This window comes from Tachypleus tridentatus, chromosome 4 (genome assembly GCF_004210375.1).
Source record: "Tachypleus tridentatus isolate NWPU-2018 chromosome 4, ASM421037v1, whole genome shotgun sequence".
In the NCBI taxonomy this organism is placed as follows: domain Eukaryota; kingdom Metazoa; phylum Arthropoda; class Merostomata; order Xiphosura; family Limulidae; genus Tachypleus; species Tachypleus tridentatus.
In genome coordinates this window covers 90,668,260-90,683,668 of record NC_134828.1, presented here as the reverse complement: position 1 = coordinate 90,683,668, position 15,409 = coordinate 90,668,260, and the positions used below count along the sequence as shown (strand labels likewise).

The 15,409-nt window shown below is 32.5% G+C and overlaps 1 protein-coding gene and 1 pseudogene across 2 annotated transcripts in view; one reads left to right on the top strand and one right to left on the bottom strand.

Annotated features, from left to right (window-relative positions):
* Positions 1-15,409, bottom strand: part of LOC143248377 (cardioacceleratory peptide receptor-like) — a 29,444-nt gene that overhangs the window by 3,629 nt on the left and 10,406 nt on the right. Inside the window, exon 1 of one of the 2 annotated variants that reach the window (XM_076496738.1) lies at positions 15,135-15,209. The exons of the other annotated variant lie outside the window; for it this stretch is intronic. The gene's annotated coding sequence lies outside the window, so the exon portion shown is untranslated. Of the gene's footprint in view, positions 1-15,134; positions 15,210-15,409 lie in introns of those variants that run through there. 2 annotated transcript variants of the gene reach the window in all.
* On the top strand, positions 9,550-10,545 carry LOC143248160 (uncharacterized; annotated as a pseudogene).

The following is a 15,409-nucleotide window of genomic DNA, read 5'->3' as shown; positions in this document are numbered from 1 at the left end:
TTCTAAAAAAGTCTAAGAGAAGCATTTTCTTGCTTTTCAAACGTTTACATTAAACCTCTCTCACATGTATAAATAAATACATTTCTAAGGAAGTCTTGGTTACATTTCAGAACCGTAACAATAAATATTGTATGAAACAAAACGTACAAAGTAAAAACACTTTTAAAAGGTTCTAAAATAAATATTCGTTGTTTACAGTTTAACACAAAGCTGCACAATGGGATGTCTGTGCTCTGTCTACTACAGGTATCGAAACCCAATTTCTGACGTTATAAGTTCCCAGACATACTGTTGTGCTACTAGGAATCTTTGCATCTTTGCTGAATAATTAAAAATACCAATCATGTTTGTCTTTGCTTGTTTTTGAATTTCGCGCAAAGCTACACGAGGGCTATCTGCGCTAGCCGTCCCTCATTAAACAGTGCAAGACTAGAGGGAAGGCAGCTAATCATTATCCACCACTGCCAATTCTTGGCTACTCTTTCACCAACGAATAGTGGGATTGACCGTCACATTATAATGCCTTCACGGCTCGACCCTCAGATTACGAGTCAAGCGCCTTAACCATCTGGCCATGCCGGATCTGCACAAGGGTTATCTACGCTGGTCGTCCCTAATTTAGCAGTATAAGAATAGAGGGAAAGCAACTAGTCGTTACCACCCACCGCCAACTCTTAGGCTACACTTTTGACAACGAAGAGTGGGATTTATCGTAACTTTACTACTCTCGCACGGCTGAAAGCATGTTTGGTGGAACGGAGATTCAAACCATCGACCCTCAGGTTGCGAGTGAAGTACTCTAACTTCCTGGCCTTGCTGGGACAGAAAATGAAAAGTGTAACATAAGACATACTCCAGGAATGGAAGTGCATAAACGTGTAAATCCCAATTATAAGGTGCTATCTATAAGTTGAAATTACACCTAATTCTACGAATAGTTCAACGGTTAAGATAGATTACAAATATATTTTACCTGGATTAGAAAGAGAAACCGACATACTTAAAATAAAATCTGAAATTGTGTTGTGCGACTATGTTTTGGATGCTGTTACATGTCGACTAGTGCACCTGTTTTTTTATCCATAAAGGAAATGAAAAAATTAGTTCTCTCATAAAAAATGTGTAAGAAAGGCATCTTAACCTTGGTAGATAAATACGCTTAACTTCTTAACGTATGGTAAAAAACTTACTAAGTTTTAAAAAATTTATTATGAGACTAATGAACATATAAATGCATGTTTTTATTAAAACCAATAAGCATGGCTAGTGGTTAGACCGCTCGTTTCGTTATTTAGAGATGGTAGGTTCGAAACCCATCACTGGCCTCTTTTAACCTTCGGTGCGTTATAATGTGACAATCAGTCGCACTGTTGGATTAAAGAAACTTAAAGGTTGACGGTTAATGAGTTGATTGATGGTCTTTCTTCTAGTCTATCATATTTAAAAGAAGGTTAATTAAGTAACCCTCGATTAGCTTGTTTTAACAAAGAATCAAGCATGCGTACAAATTTATACTAGCTAGAAGTTCCTAAAAATAGGATACAGAAATTAATGTTTATCTAGTGTAGTTTACTACGCTTATGAGTCTGGTAAAAAACTCAATAAGTTTTAAAACCATGTGATAACAGTAATACATATATAATATGTAATAATACTCTGATGCCTGATATTAACACTAGCGTAAGTGTGGTATTCAAAGGCCTGAAATCACTGTATTAACACTCTGAAACATATGTAGTTTGCAGTTACACTAATGGACATGCAATTTTCCAAAAGCTAAAAGGTTTTGAAGCCCACTAATGGTAATAAAACATGGACAATTATTTATTGTTTTCTAAGCCTTAAACACTATTTTAACACTGAAACACCTGTAGCTTTCCGATAACTGAAACTCCATTAAAAGTCGCAAATTTAAATTATTTCGCATGTAGCCTATCATAATAATTAAATATTATGAAAGCATTATTCAAAACTAATGTGCGTGTATTCTATGAATTTCCACTATGTTTTCAAAACATTTGCTTGAACCTACATAGGTATTGTGTCAGCACTGGTGTGTTAGTAGTTTTAAAATAATCAGAAAAAGTCATGGCCACCGTGTCTGATGAGTATTGTGTTGGTACTAATGTGTTAGTAGTTTTAAAATAATCATAGAAAGTCATGACTACCATGGCTGATGAGTATTGTGTTGGAACTAGTGTGTTAGTAGTTTTAAAATAATCATAGAAAGTCATGGCCACCATGGCTGATGAGTATTGTGTTGGTACTAGTGTGTTAGTAGTTTTAAAATAATCATAGAAAGTCATGGCCACCATGCCTGATTAGTATTGTGTTGGTACTAGTGTGTTAGTAGTTTTAAAATAATCATAAAAAGTCATAGCCACCATGTCTGATAAGTATTGTGTTGGTACTAGTGTGTTAGTAGTTTATTCGTACTCAGTAAGTTTATGAATTACTGTGTTGGTTCTAATCCATTTTTACATTTGTATAATATCCACCAGCACTTAGACGCACTGTGTTTAAACTTATTATGAGTCAGCTTTTAAATAAACACTAAATTTCAGAAGCACTGTGCTGGCACTAATGTTCAAGGAGTTTGCTAATGATAACCAATTCTTAGAACCAAAGTGTTAAAACCAACGAGCAAATAGGTTTCTGAAACTTGATTCGCAATAGAATTGCACTCTTGTTAAATTGCAAATAATTTTTTCTTCCCGTCAAACTTGCAACTATTTAATTGAAATTTATCTGCAAATAAATATGTTAGCCATTGAAAGAGTGTATTAAAACTATTACACATGTGTTTTTATAATATATATATTAATGCTGTTAGTTGCTCGAGTCACTTTATGAAAACTAACATGTTTTATGTTTTGTAGCCATCGAGTCTCAGTATAATTGTTTGACGTCAATTATAAAATATGGTTTACGAACACTTACAAAAATCTTAAAAATTATTAATATTATTATGCAAGTAGTTATCTCAAACTCACAAAAACTTGTTATGATACTAACGAGCACTTAGTGTTTAATAAGTGTTAAGTGTTAGAAGCATTACATTAAAACTGAATGGTATATGGTATTGTGACAGACACTAAGTTTTGGACTTAGTACAAAATGTCATGTCCATGTTTGTTTCTAAGAGGTGTTAACTTAACTTACGAAATATATGACATTTTGGGACAGCTGTTGTAGTTTAATAGACTTACTTCTAAATAATGTTTTGTCTTAAACAGTTAGGCATGATGACGTATTTGCTTCACGTTGTAGTGAAATAAATCTATTATTCTATATGTAGATGTCACTAAACATCATAATATGCAAGTTGTTTCCTACAACTTATTAAGACTTAGAAAAATTGTGCTAACACGCAGAACCAGTTAACTAACATTCAGCTACTCGAGGGTTATCTGCACTAGCCGTCCCTAATTTATCAGTGTAAGACTAGAGAGGGAAGGCAGCTAGTCATCACCACCCACTCCCAACTCTTTTACCAATGAATAGTGGGATTGAAGGTCACATTATAACGCCCCCACGGCTGAAAGGGCGAGCATGTTTGGTGCGACCGGGATTCGAACCCGCGACCCTCAGATTACGATGCCGGGTCGTGTATTTAAGTAAAAAACGCCTAGAATATTTTCATAGTGCTTGCAAGAGAGGACTAACTCTTAGCAAAGCTGTAGTGACACTAAAGAATGGATAGTTTCCAACTCATTAAGATTTTAATATATTGTATTGGCACTGATGTGTGAATAACAGTATAATTATTAATTATTCTTAAGAACAGGAATCCAATGAGAATAATATACGAAAAATATATAGGATTTATAAAAACACATTACTTGTAAAACGTTGTGTCATAAATATACACTCTAATATACTCTAACACAGTGCCTCTATTATTATATATCTTGCACATTAGTGTCGATACTACACTTGTGAAACTAAATTAGCATTAGAAGAAAAAAAAAACTCTCAGCAAGTCAACTGGCCATCATCAGGCGCTACCAAAGCACTAAAATAAACGAACAAGTCAATGAAAATCGAATTCTGTAGAAGTAAAAAACAACATAACAAAGCAATAAGAGTTGAAACAATTTTTAAGCACACAAAGTTTTCCGTGTGTTTTATTACAGTCACGTCGGACTGTTTCTTGTGTTCACATAGGGGAATCAAACCCTTGATTTCAGCGTTGTAAATCTGAAGAGTTACTGCCGTTTCACCAGGGGATTCGCAGAGTGAAAAGTCTGGATAGTTACTCATAAAAGGTTCATTATTTCAACTCAGAAAAGCTTATTTTATTTTTCTTTCGATTTTATTATTTTCTTGAATGAACACAAATAACGAAAGGAATGAGTGATCAGTTTTGTTTCTGATAAAAATATGATTCAAAATTCTTGTCAGTTACTTTAAACACCGAAACGTTAGGGCACTTCAAACAAAAAAATTAATTGTTCAGATTCAGCGTAAAGGTTACTGAAGAAACTGTATTATAAATTCACCACATACGAACGAAATATAATAATTTTCTTACAGAGTTTAAGGAAGTTTCAATGTTTCTGTTTAAAGTATTGGTAAGTATACTATCAATTTTTTTCAATTTTAGCAGATTTTCGGCCTGGCATGGCCAGGTGGGTTAAGGCATTTGACTCGTAATCTGAGGGTCGCGAGTTCGAATCTCCGTCGCACCAAACTTGATCGCTCTTTCAGCCGTGAGGGCGTTATAATGTGACGCTCAATCTCACTATTCGTTGGTAAAAGAGTAGCCCAAGAGTTGGCGGTGGGTGTTGACGACTAGCTGCCTTCCCTCTAGTCTTACACTGGTAAATTATGGATGGCTAGATTTATGATTGGTGATCCGTTGCTGCAAAAGTGCATGGTAGTCAGCAAGATCAAAATGTAAAACCGAGAGTTCGTGGCTCGTTGCCCAAAATTCTTTTCTCGCACTTTCCTAACGTGAGTATAACTACAAAAATGTCAATGAAATATTATTTTTCGGGCCGAAACGGGTACAGTAGCCCAAGAATTTATGGCTGGCGTCTTTTTTACCTGTTTTCCTTCCATTTTAGTAGTTCAAAATTAGATTCTAATTGTATATTATAAAAGGTTGTTCGTATCTCGATTTTAATAATTTAAATACACACTCAAGTTCCTTGAGTTTTAACATTTCAATAGTAAAGAATCAAGTTTTATTTTCGAAAATATTTTTAAGACTCTTATATCTAATTAATATTTTTAGTAATTACAAATTATGTGTTTGTTTTATATTTCAAGACATCTCAACTTTTCACCAGAAAAGTTTCCGTCGAAGAAATAACGTCTGGGAAGAATAAAAGTGAATAAAAACACAACAAACTCCTGTAAGAAACATCCAACATTTCACCTGTTTAAAAAATGATTCTAGCCTTTACCTGGCGACTGTGTCGACCTAGACAACTCTAAACGACGTAGTTATTGATTTCTTCACTTGAAGTTAGAGTTAGCTGCACATGTGGATGACAAGATAATTTATCGAAACATTCTCTTTCTTCATTTTTGTTTCGGTTTTCGTTTTCTCGTATTTAATTTGTCAGTTGGTTTCTTCTTACATTGAAACATCACAGTAACAGTATTGTGTATGTAGTTTACTAATACTGATCAAACCTTAGAAATAATGTATTGGTAATAATGTGTTAACAATTTAACAACAGCCACTAAATTTTAGAAACAACGTATTAATAACAACGTGTTAGCAATTTATCAACAGTCACCAAACCTAAGCAGTAACGTATTGATAATAATGTATTAGTTATTTAACAACACTCATCAAACCTTAGGAGTAACGTATTGATAATAATGTATTAGTTATTTAACAACACTCATCAAACCTTAGGAGTAACGTATTGATAATAATGTATTAGTTATTTAACAACACTCACCAAACCTTAGCAGTAACGTATTGATAATAATGTATTAGTTATTTAACAACACTCATCAAACCTTAGGAGTAACGTATTGATAATAATGTATTAGTAATTTAACAACACTCATCAAACCTTAGCAGTAACGTATTGATAATAATTTATTAGTTATTTAACAACACTCATCAAACCTTAGCAGTAACGTATTGATAATAATGTATTAGTTATTTAACAACACTCATCAAACCTTAGGAGTAACGTATTGATAATAATGTATTAGTTATTTAACAACACTCACCAAACCTTAGCAGTAACGTATTGATAATAATGTATTAGTTATTTAACAACACTCACCAAACCTTAGCAGTAACGTATTGATAATAATGTATTAGTTATTTAACAACACTCATCAAACCTTAGCAGTAATGTATTGATAATAATGTATTAGTTATTTAACAACACTCACCAAACCTTAGCAGTAACGTATTGATAATAATGTATTAGTTATTTAACAACACTCACCAAACCTTAGCAGTAACGTATTGATAATAATGTATTAGTTATTTAACAACACTCACCAAACCTTAGCAGTAACGTATTGATAATAATGTATTAGTAATTTAACAACACTCATCAAACCTTAGGAGTAACGTATTGATAATAATGTATTAGTTATTTAACAACACTCACCAAACCTTAGGAGTAACGTATTGATAATAATGTATTAGTTATTTAACAACACTCATCAAACCTTAGCAGTAATGTATTGATAATAATGTATTAGTTATTTAACAACACTCATCAAACCTTAGCAGTAACGTATTGATAATAATGTATTAGTAATTTAACAACACTCACCAAACCTTAGGAGTAACGTATTGATAATAATGTATTAGTAATTTAACAACACTCATCAAACCTTAGCAGTAATGTATTGATAATAATGTATTAGTTATTTAACAACACTCATCAAACCTTAGCAGTGACGTATTGATAATAATGTATTAGTTATTTAACAACACTCATCAAACCTTAGCAGTAACGTATTGATAATAATGTATTAGTTATTTAACAACACTCACCAAACCTTAGCAGTAACGTATTGATAATAATGTATTAGTTATTTAACAACACTCACCAAACCTTAGCAGTAACGTATTGATAATAATGTATTAGTTATTTAACAACACTCACCAAACCTTAGCAGTAACGTATTGATAATAATGTATTAGTTATTTAACAACACTCACCAAACCTTAGCAGTAACGTATTGATAATAATGTATTAGTAATTTATCAATACACATCAAACCTTAGCAGCAACGTATTGATAATAATGTATACCAGTTTACTGATGCACACAAAATGTTGATGATAGGATGTAAGCAATTTATTAATGCTCACCAAACATTAGAAGCGCAGTACTGAAAATAACGTGTGATCTGTTTTATAAAACTACTGTTCGTATTTCTTGACAGCTAATAGTGGTAAGTTAGATAATGTTTATATTAGAATAACTTTCATCACCGTAGCTATGTAGGCCCAACACCAAAGAAACAGAAACATGTTGACACGTTTACTTCTAAACATTATTAAAATCGGCAAATAATATTTGTTATTTTTTTCATTTTCAAACTTTTGAAAAGTCAATTACTTGCTGACTGAGTTTTTAGGTTAAGAAACAAAGGTATAATATAATGGACTATTAAATTAATGGAATAATAAATAAATGAAGGATATTTTAAAATTAATTCTCATGAAAGTGACACTCATAAAGTGTCTTCTTTCTTTTTCATTTTCGTTTTTCTTTTTTTGAGGGTGTAACTTTTGGTTTAGCCACTGCTTTTATGAAATGAAAAAATGAATTTAAAATACTCGTAGTTGAGATCTAATTGTATCTAACTCTAAGCATAACAAAATAAAAGTTATTCCACTCTTTCATAAAATATTTTGAAAATTGATATATCGTGGATCTATTTATCTTGTTTCTAGTGTTGAGGTAAAGGTTGTCGTAACGTCTAGAAAATCCAAAGAAGTGGTTTTGCCGCACACATTAAAGTAACGAAAGCTTCAAGTGATTGCGATATTATATCACACATATGGTTTCGGCAGTCTTCGAAGTTAAGTATCCGTTCTTCAGACCATGAATGGAACTAAGGGTGCAAGATTTTCTCACGATTCAACTGTTCGTTTACTTAGTGGCGTTAAAAACAAAGCTGTGTGTGTTCTGCCTACCACGGGTATCGTAACTCGGTTTCTAGAGATATGAGTTCGCAGACTTACAGCTGAGCCACCATGTGGCTCCCAGGATTCAAAGTGGCTATTCTCTGTAGCGAAATGTAAATGGTCTATCTAGGAAAACCAAAACTTAATTATGTCTTCTCATGTCCAAAATCATAACCTTTAACAAGACTATAAGGCAGTGATTCTTAAAATCATAAAAATAAATTCATTAGACGAGGACTTACAAATCCTGCTTGGAACTACAAGATAACTAGTCTTTCTTAGATCTAATACAGTCATTAATGAGAACAAAATCTACAGTGTCCATCACGTGATCAAAAATCGTCCTTCTCAGCACCAGGAAATAACACGTTTTTCTCAGGAATCATTTGTTCTCAGGATTATAATTTACGTTGTCCTTTAGAAGATCAAAAGTAAAGTGGTATTTCTCGTAATGAGGAATTAAATATTCTTTACCAAAAATAGGAGTGAATTATTTTTCTCAAGAAATGAAGATAAAACATATTTCTGTTAACATAAAAGTAACTATTAGTTCTCTGTTTCAAAATATAAACGATCCTTCTCAAGACCAGCAGTTAAACAGTCCTTCACAAAACCAACAGTTAAATAGTCCTTCTCGAAATCAGCAGTTAAACAGTCCTTCTTAAAACTAGCAGTTAAACAGTACTTCTCAAAATCAACATTTAATTAGTCCTTCTCAAAATCAGCAATTAAACAGTCCTCCTCAAAATCAGCAATTAAATAGTCCTTTTTAAAATAAGAAGTTAAACAGTCCTTCTCAAAACCAACAGTTAAATAGTTCTTCTTAAAATCAGTAGTTAAATATTTTTTCTCAAGAAATTAAGATAAAACATATTTCTGTTAACATGAAAGTTACTATTAGTTCTCTGTTTCAAAATACAAACGACCCTTTTCAAGACCAGCAGTTAAACAGTCCTTCACAAAACCAACAGTTTAACAGTACTTCTCAAAATCAGCAATTAAACAGTCTTCCTTAAAATCAGCAATTAAATAGTCCTTTTCAAAACCAACAGTTAAATAGTCCTTTTTAAAATCAGTAGTTAAATAATCCTTCTCAAAATCAGCAGTTAAATAGTCTTCTTCAAAATCAGTAGTTAAATAGTCTTTCTTAAAATCAGTAGTTAAACAGTTCTTCACAAAACCAACAGTTAAATAGTCCTTCTCGAAATCAGTAGTTAAACAGTCATTCTTAAAACTAGCAGTTAAACAGTACTTCTCAAAATCAACATTTAATTAGTCCTCCTCAAAATCAGCAATTAAATAGTTCTTTTTAAAATAAGCAGTTAAACAGTCCTTCTCAAAACCAACAGTTAAATAGTTCTTCTTAAAATCAGTAGTTAAATATTTTTTCTCAAGAAATTAAGATAAAACATATTTCTGTTAACATGAAAGTAACTATTAGTTCTCTGTTTCAAAATACAAACGACCCTTCTCAAGACCAGCAGTTAAACAGTCCTTCTCAAAACCAACAGTTAAATAGTTCTTCTTAAAATCAGTAGTTAAATATTTTTTCTCAAGAAATTAAGATAAAACATATTTCTGTTAACATGAAAGTAACTATTAGTTCTCTGTTTCAAAATACAAACGACCCTTCTCAAGACCAGCAGTTAAACAGTCCTTCTCAAAACCAACAGTTAAATAGTTCTTCTTAAACTCAGTAGTTAAATATTTTTTCTCAAGAAATTAAGATAAAACATATTTCTGTTAACATGAAAGTAACTATTAGTTCTCTGTTTCAAAATACAAACGATCCTTCTCAAGACCAGCAGTTAAACAGTCCTCCACAAAACCAACAGTTAAACAGTACTTCTCAAAATCAGCAATTAAACAGTCTTCCTTAAAATCAGCAATTAAATAGTCCTTTTCAAAACCAACAGTTAAATAGTCCTTTTTAAAATCAGTAGTTAAATAATCCTTCTCAAAATCAGCAGTTAAATAGTCTTCTTCAAAATCAGTAGTTAAATAGTCTTTCTTAAAATCAGTAGTTAAACAGTTCTTCACAAAACCAACAGTTAAATAGTCCTTCTCGAAATCAGTAGTTAAACAGTCATTCTTAAAACTAGCAGTTAAACAGTACTTCTCAAAATCAACATTTAATTAGTCCTCCTCAAAATCAGCAATTAAATAGTTCTTTTTAAAATAAGCAGTTAAACAGTCCTTCTCAAAACCAACAGTTAAATAGTTCTTCTTAAACTCAGTAGTTAAATATTTTTTCTCAAGAAATTAAGATAAAACATATTTCTGTTAACATGAAAGTAACTATTAGTTCTCTGTTTCAAAATACAAACGACCCTTCTCAAGACCAGCAGTTAAACAGTCCTTCTCAAAACCAACAGTTAAACAGTACTTCTCAAAATCAGCAATTAAACAGTCTTCCTTAAAATCAGCAATTAAATAGTCCTTTTCAAAACCAACAGTTAAATAGTCCTTTTTAAAATCAGTAGTTAAATAATCCTTCTCAAAATCAGCAGTTAAATAGTCTTCTTCAAAATCAGTAGTTAAATAGTCTTTCTTAAAATCAGTAGTTAAACAGTCCTTCTCAAAATCAGCAGTTAAATAGTCCTCCTCAAAATCAGCAGTTAAATAGTCCTCGTCAACAACTAGTAGTTGAATAGTCCTTCTCAAAACCAACAGTTAAACAATCCTTCTTTAACCAACAGTTAAATAGTTCTTCTTAAAATTAGCAGTTAAACAGTCCTTCTCAAAACCAGAAATCAAGTCATCTTTCTTAATTCGAAACATCAAGTAGCCATTGTGAGACACAAAATGATGATTCTTCTGAGAACCGAGTATGTAATAGTCCTACTGAGAACGAAAATTTAAGCAGAAATCCTAGGACCAAAAGTTACGTGGTCAATCACAAAACCAGATGTTAAAATGGTCTTTCTGAGAACAAGATATTTAAATATCCCTTCCAGAGTCAAAGATTGCACAGTTTCTCTCATTATCAGATATTAGTTATTCTCTTCCAGATCCAGGATTTAGTTGTTATTCTTAAAACCAAAAGTAAACTAGTTCTTCTCGGGGCAAAAAACCTAACCAGTCCTTTAAAGGTCAAGTATTGAAAACATTATTGCGAGGTTACAACATTAAGTGAAACCTGTCGTAAATATTTTCAGTTTCAAAAATTAAAAAAAAAATCATTTTTAGTCTTTTATTAGGTCTTTCTCAAAACCAAATATATAATAGTTTTTTTTCATAACCAGAAGGTAAGGAGATTATTTGGACCAATAATGAAGCTGTCCTTCGAAGGTGACCAATAATTTAAATAGTCCTTCTTAGTGTGAAATATTAACTAATCATTCTCATGGTCATATTGAGGTTCAGAAAAAATAATACGGGTAAGTAGGGCACAATTTTATTTATAATAAAAAAGTTCCCTGTTTTCTGAAAAAAAGATAATTTAAAAAATTAATTTAAAAAACAGTCAAACGTTTAAATTCTTAGTCCTTCTCTTCTGATGAACAAAAGAAAATTTCTTTTGTATATATAAATATCGTTAGATCGACCAACCTATTGCTCAGTTTACTATTCGTCATCAGGAGTGTAACACAGAGACCATGGAAGATCACATCTCAGGGACTAGAGTCAAAATAATAAAATATTCCCACTGTTGATTCTTAGTCAATAACCATTACAAGTACCAACAGCATTTAAGATAAAAGTGACAAAAAAACTTACTCTAATGTCGCACTTCTTTATCACTGCTGTTAACACAAGCTCATTATTGTTGTGATCATAATGCGCATTAATACACGAATTACTAAACTAAACTAAATTAGTAAACGAATTACTGCATTAATAATAATGCATAATCTTTATCAATGGATTTACCATTAATAAATTATGTTTATAATGTATGGTGTGATATATAAATGCATATTCGTAAAATCTTAAGTTAAATCAACTTCTTGGCATACAGGATTTCGTGTTCGTATAAAATTTGATCTCAGTTTATTTCACTGGACGGTGAGTGAGCGGGGCGCACCGCTGTCCAAACTTTGTCCTTAAGCCACATTTAATCATGTTTCACTTTAAAAGAAGGAGTCTTGTGAAATTCTGCTTCTGAAAGTGAAACGTGAGATTTCCACCATTCGACGTATGGTCACCTAACGGGCTACAGAGAAAACAAAATCGTGGGTTCGATTAAATCACAATTTTCACTTTTTCTGAAACATTTTAAAATTACTACACCATAACAACTGTTCTAGGTGAAAATGTTAACATTTAAGCTATTTAACTAATATATTAGATCGTTTCTTTGAAAAGTATTTTGTAATATCAGGTATTAAAGAAAATCTTTATATAATCAAGGTAAGGAGCTCAGGAGCTACTACACGCATAAACATCTATTGTTTCAACTGTATGTAAACGTTTTATTAAGACCCTGTAGTAATTTAGATTTGGCATTAAAGTTCTCGATTTCGTGTTTCTCAAGTAATTCAAACGACATCACTGATAAATCTAACTTCAGCGTTTGGTTTCTATTCTAGTTTCTGGTAGTTTAATTAAACTTCGTTTTACCAGATCAATATTTAACTCAGTCTTCAATTTTTGATATCTCTGGAAGGGTTAAAAGAAACAGCATCGGTTTGAGGCAAGTCAAAAATATATCCACAAATTTTATTTTCACTCGACGCTGTTGAAACTGGTTAGTTTTCATACGTTCATAACACTCTCATACCCTTTATGTATGTATATCACAGTGATACAGAAATGTTATATCATCTGACAAGTACTGTTATATTTGATCCGAAGAATGTTACAGTTTCTGAACTTTTTAAGAGTGGTCCTATTTTTCGGGCATCCGTAATCTAGTGCCAAATAAAGGCTGACAAGGTTTTTAACGAATCTAATTATAACCAATCTTAAGTTTACTTTTGTAGAGTAGCTGAGAGAAACACCACAAAGAGGAAAAAATCATCAAATACAGTAATTTTCTTCCAGAGTTAGAAAAAGTTTTTTTTTTTATAAACTAATAGGAACAAACAAGTCACAAGTTCTTAGCAAACACAGACAAGATTTCCAAGCAGTAAGTATATCAAGATGAAACCAAGTGACATAGACGGGAAAATATATGTAGCATTTCAGTTTAAATTTCTTAGGTAAAAAATATACAAAAACGAAAGTTGCTACAAATCTTATTCGCTACCATGGTAACGTCATTAAGGTGTGTGTTGTGTTGGATTGGAATAACAGAAAGTAAAACAATTAGTAGCTTTTACCATGTCAGTTTCTCCCACAAAGGCACCAAGAAGGTGTACAGTGAAACACAAAATAAACAGGAGAGGCGTCTCCTGGCATACGCTAACACGACTTTGTTAACAGCCAGGAGATCCTTCGTCTGCGATACCTACATGTATTTCATTAGTAAAATCATTAAAAGACGTACATTAAATGAGACTGTTGTTTTTTTTGTTAAATACACGTATGACGTATCGATTATTAATCTTGGTCAATTCTTAGTACGGCTCTTAGAAAGGTTTTCCTGCTTGTTAGTTTTAGCGCAAAAACTGTACAGTGAACTCTCGTTCTGTCCTCTGCGGGAATCAAACCTCACATTTCAGCATAAAGAAAATTGTCGCTGAAGCACCGAGCGACTAATTTTAAAGCTCAGTGATAGATATATTAACAGAAACGATAAACAATTATTTTTGACAGTCTTTCCTACTCACTGGTTTCATCGAGTATCATCTCTCCGACATACCACTACAAGTGAAATTAATTTATTATATATTTAAAACAAGAAGGATATCAGTGAAAAGCCGAAGATCATCACACATTCACAAACACCACAACAGTATAAGGTCGCTGCTTTGATCGATTGTTTGGTTGGTTAGAAGTAACCACAAAGCTACACGATAGACACCTGTTTTCTACCCACCACGGGTATCGAAAGCCGGTTTCTAACGATGTGGGTCCACAGACATTCCGCTGTGTCACTGGGAGATGCTTTGATCGAACCGATATTGCTGAATTTATTTTAATACACTGGTGTCTATTTCATTCACGTTTCACAAAGTGGTTGAACATAAGACCATTGAAAAATATAACCTAACCTGACCTAACCACCTGACCATGCAGTGTCGAAAAAATTAATGTTATTTATATAAATATGTATTAAGGAAAAACAGGCCCCGGCATAGCCAGATGGTTAGGGCGTTCAACTCGTAATCTGCGGGTCACTGGTTCGAATCCCCGTTACACCAAACATACTTGCCCTTTCAGCGGTGTGGGCGTTATAATGTAACGATCAATAATCTCACTATTCGTTGGTAAAAGAGTAGCTCAAGAGTTGATGGTGAGTGGTGACGACTAGCTGTCTTCCCTCTAGCCCTACACTGTCAAGTCAAAAAGGCTAGCGTAGATAGTCCTCATTTAGGTTTATGCGAAATTTAAAGAAACCAACAATTGTGAATTTTTTGTTTGGAAAGAACAAAATCAGTGGCTTCCGTCAGGTCATAAATATAAGCAGATTTTATGAGAGGAACAAAACGTGTAGTTGTCGATTTCTTACTCAATACTATTCAAAGTCAGCCTCTTAATGTTACTATAAGATTTAAACACAAATAGAAAGGAAAGGCAGACGCTGCAAACTAATGAAACGTTTCATTCACCTTTCACTTGTTTTGTTTTTAACATTTGTCTTCGCGTTTTCGTTTGGTTTAACTTTATCCTGTGTACGTCTCTAATTTTATTTTAAGTGTTTCTGCCGTTGTTGAAACGCGTTAACATTGTCTCTTCTAATCATGGTGGCAGTCAAATAAACAAAGCAAGATTGTTGTTAATGGAATTTAAATATTAAGCTATGGCTAGTAATGACCATTGAACGGTACATCACTAGTTACTGACTAATGTGTCACAAGAGCAACATGGTGAACCAAAGTTTTAAAGATATAGCACGAAATTTTGAGATATTAAACGCACAAATGCAACAATTTTATAAGATTACTAAGACTAGAATACTCACTTCAGTATAAGCTGAAACATTACAGTTATATTGAGCACGGAGCTAAGTCTCAACACACCATACTGGTTTGATCACTAGAAAACATAAACAGACATAATCTGATATCTAGAGCTTAAAATATTGTCTTGAACAGTCTGTTTATAAGCAAATAATACCATACTAGATAACTCAAACCAATACATTTGTTAGTTGCGTTAGGATAACAAACTTTACTTTATGGTTTAACAAACGTTTCTCAGTATAATCTATGTCACTTGTTATACAGAGGGATATGC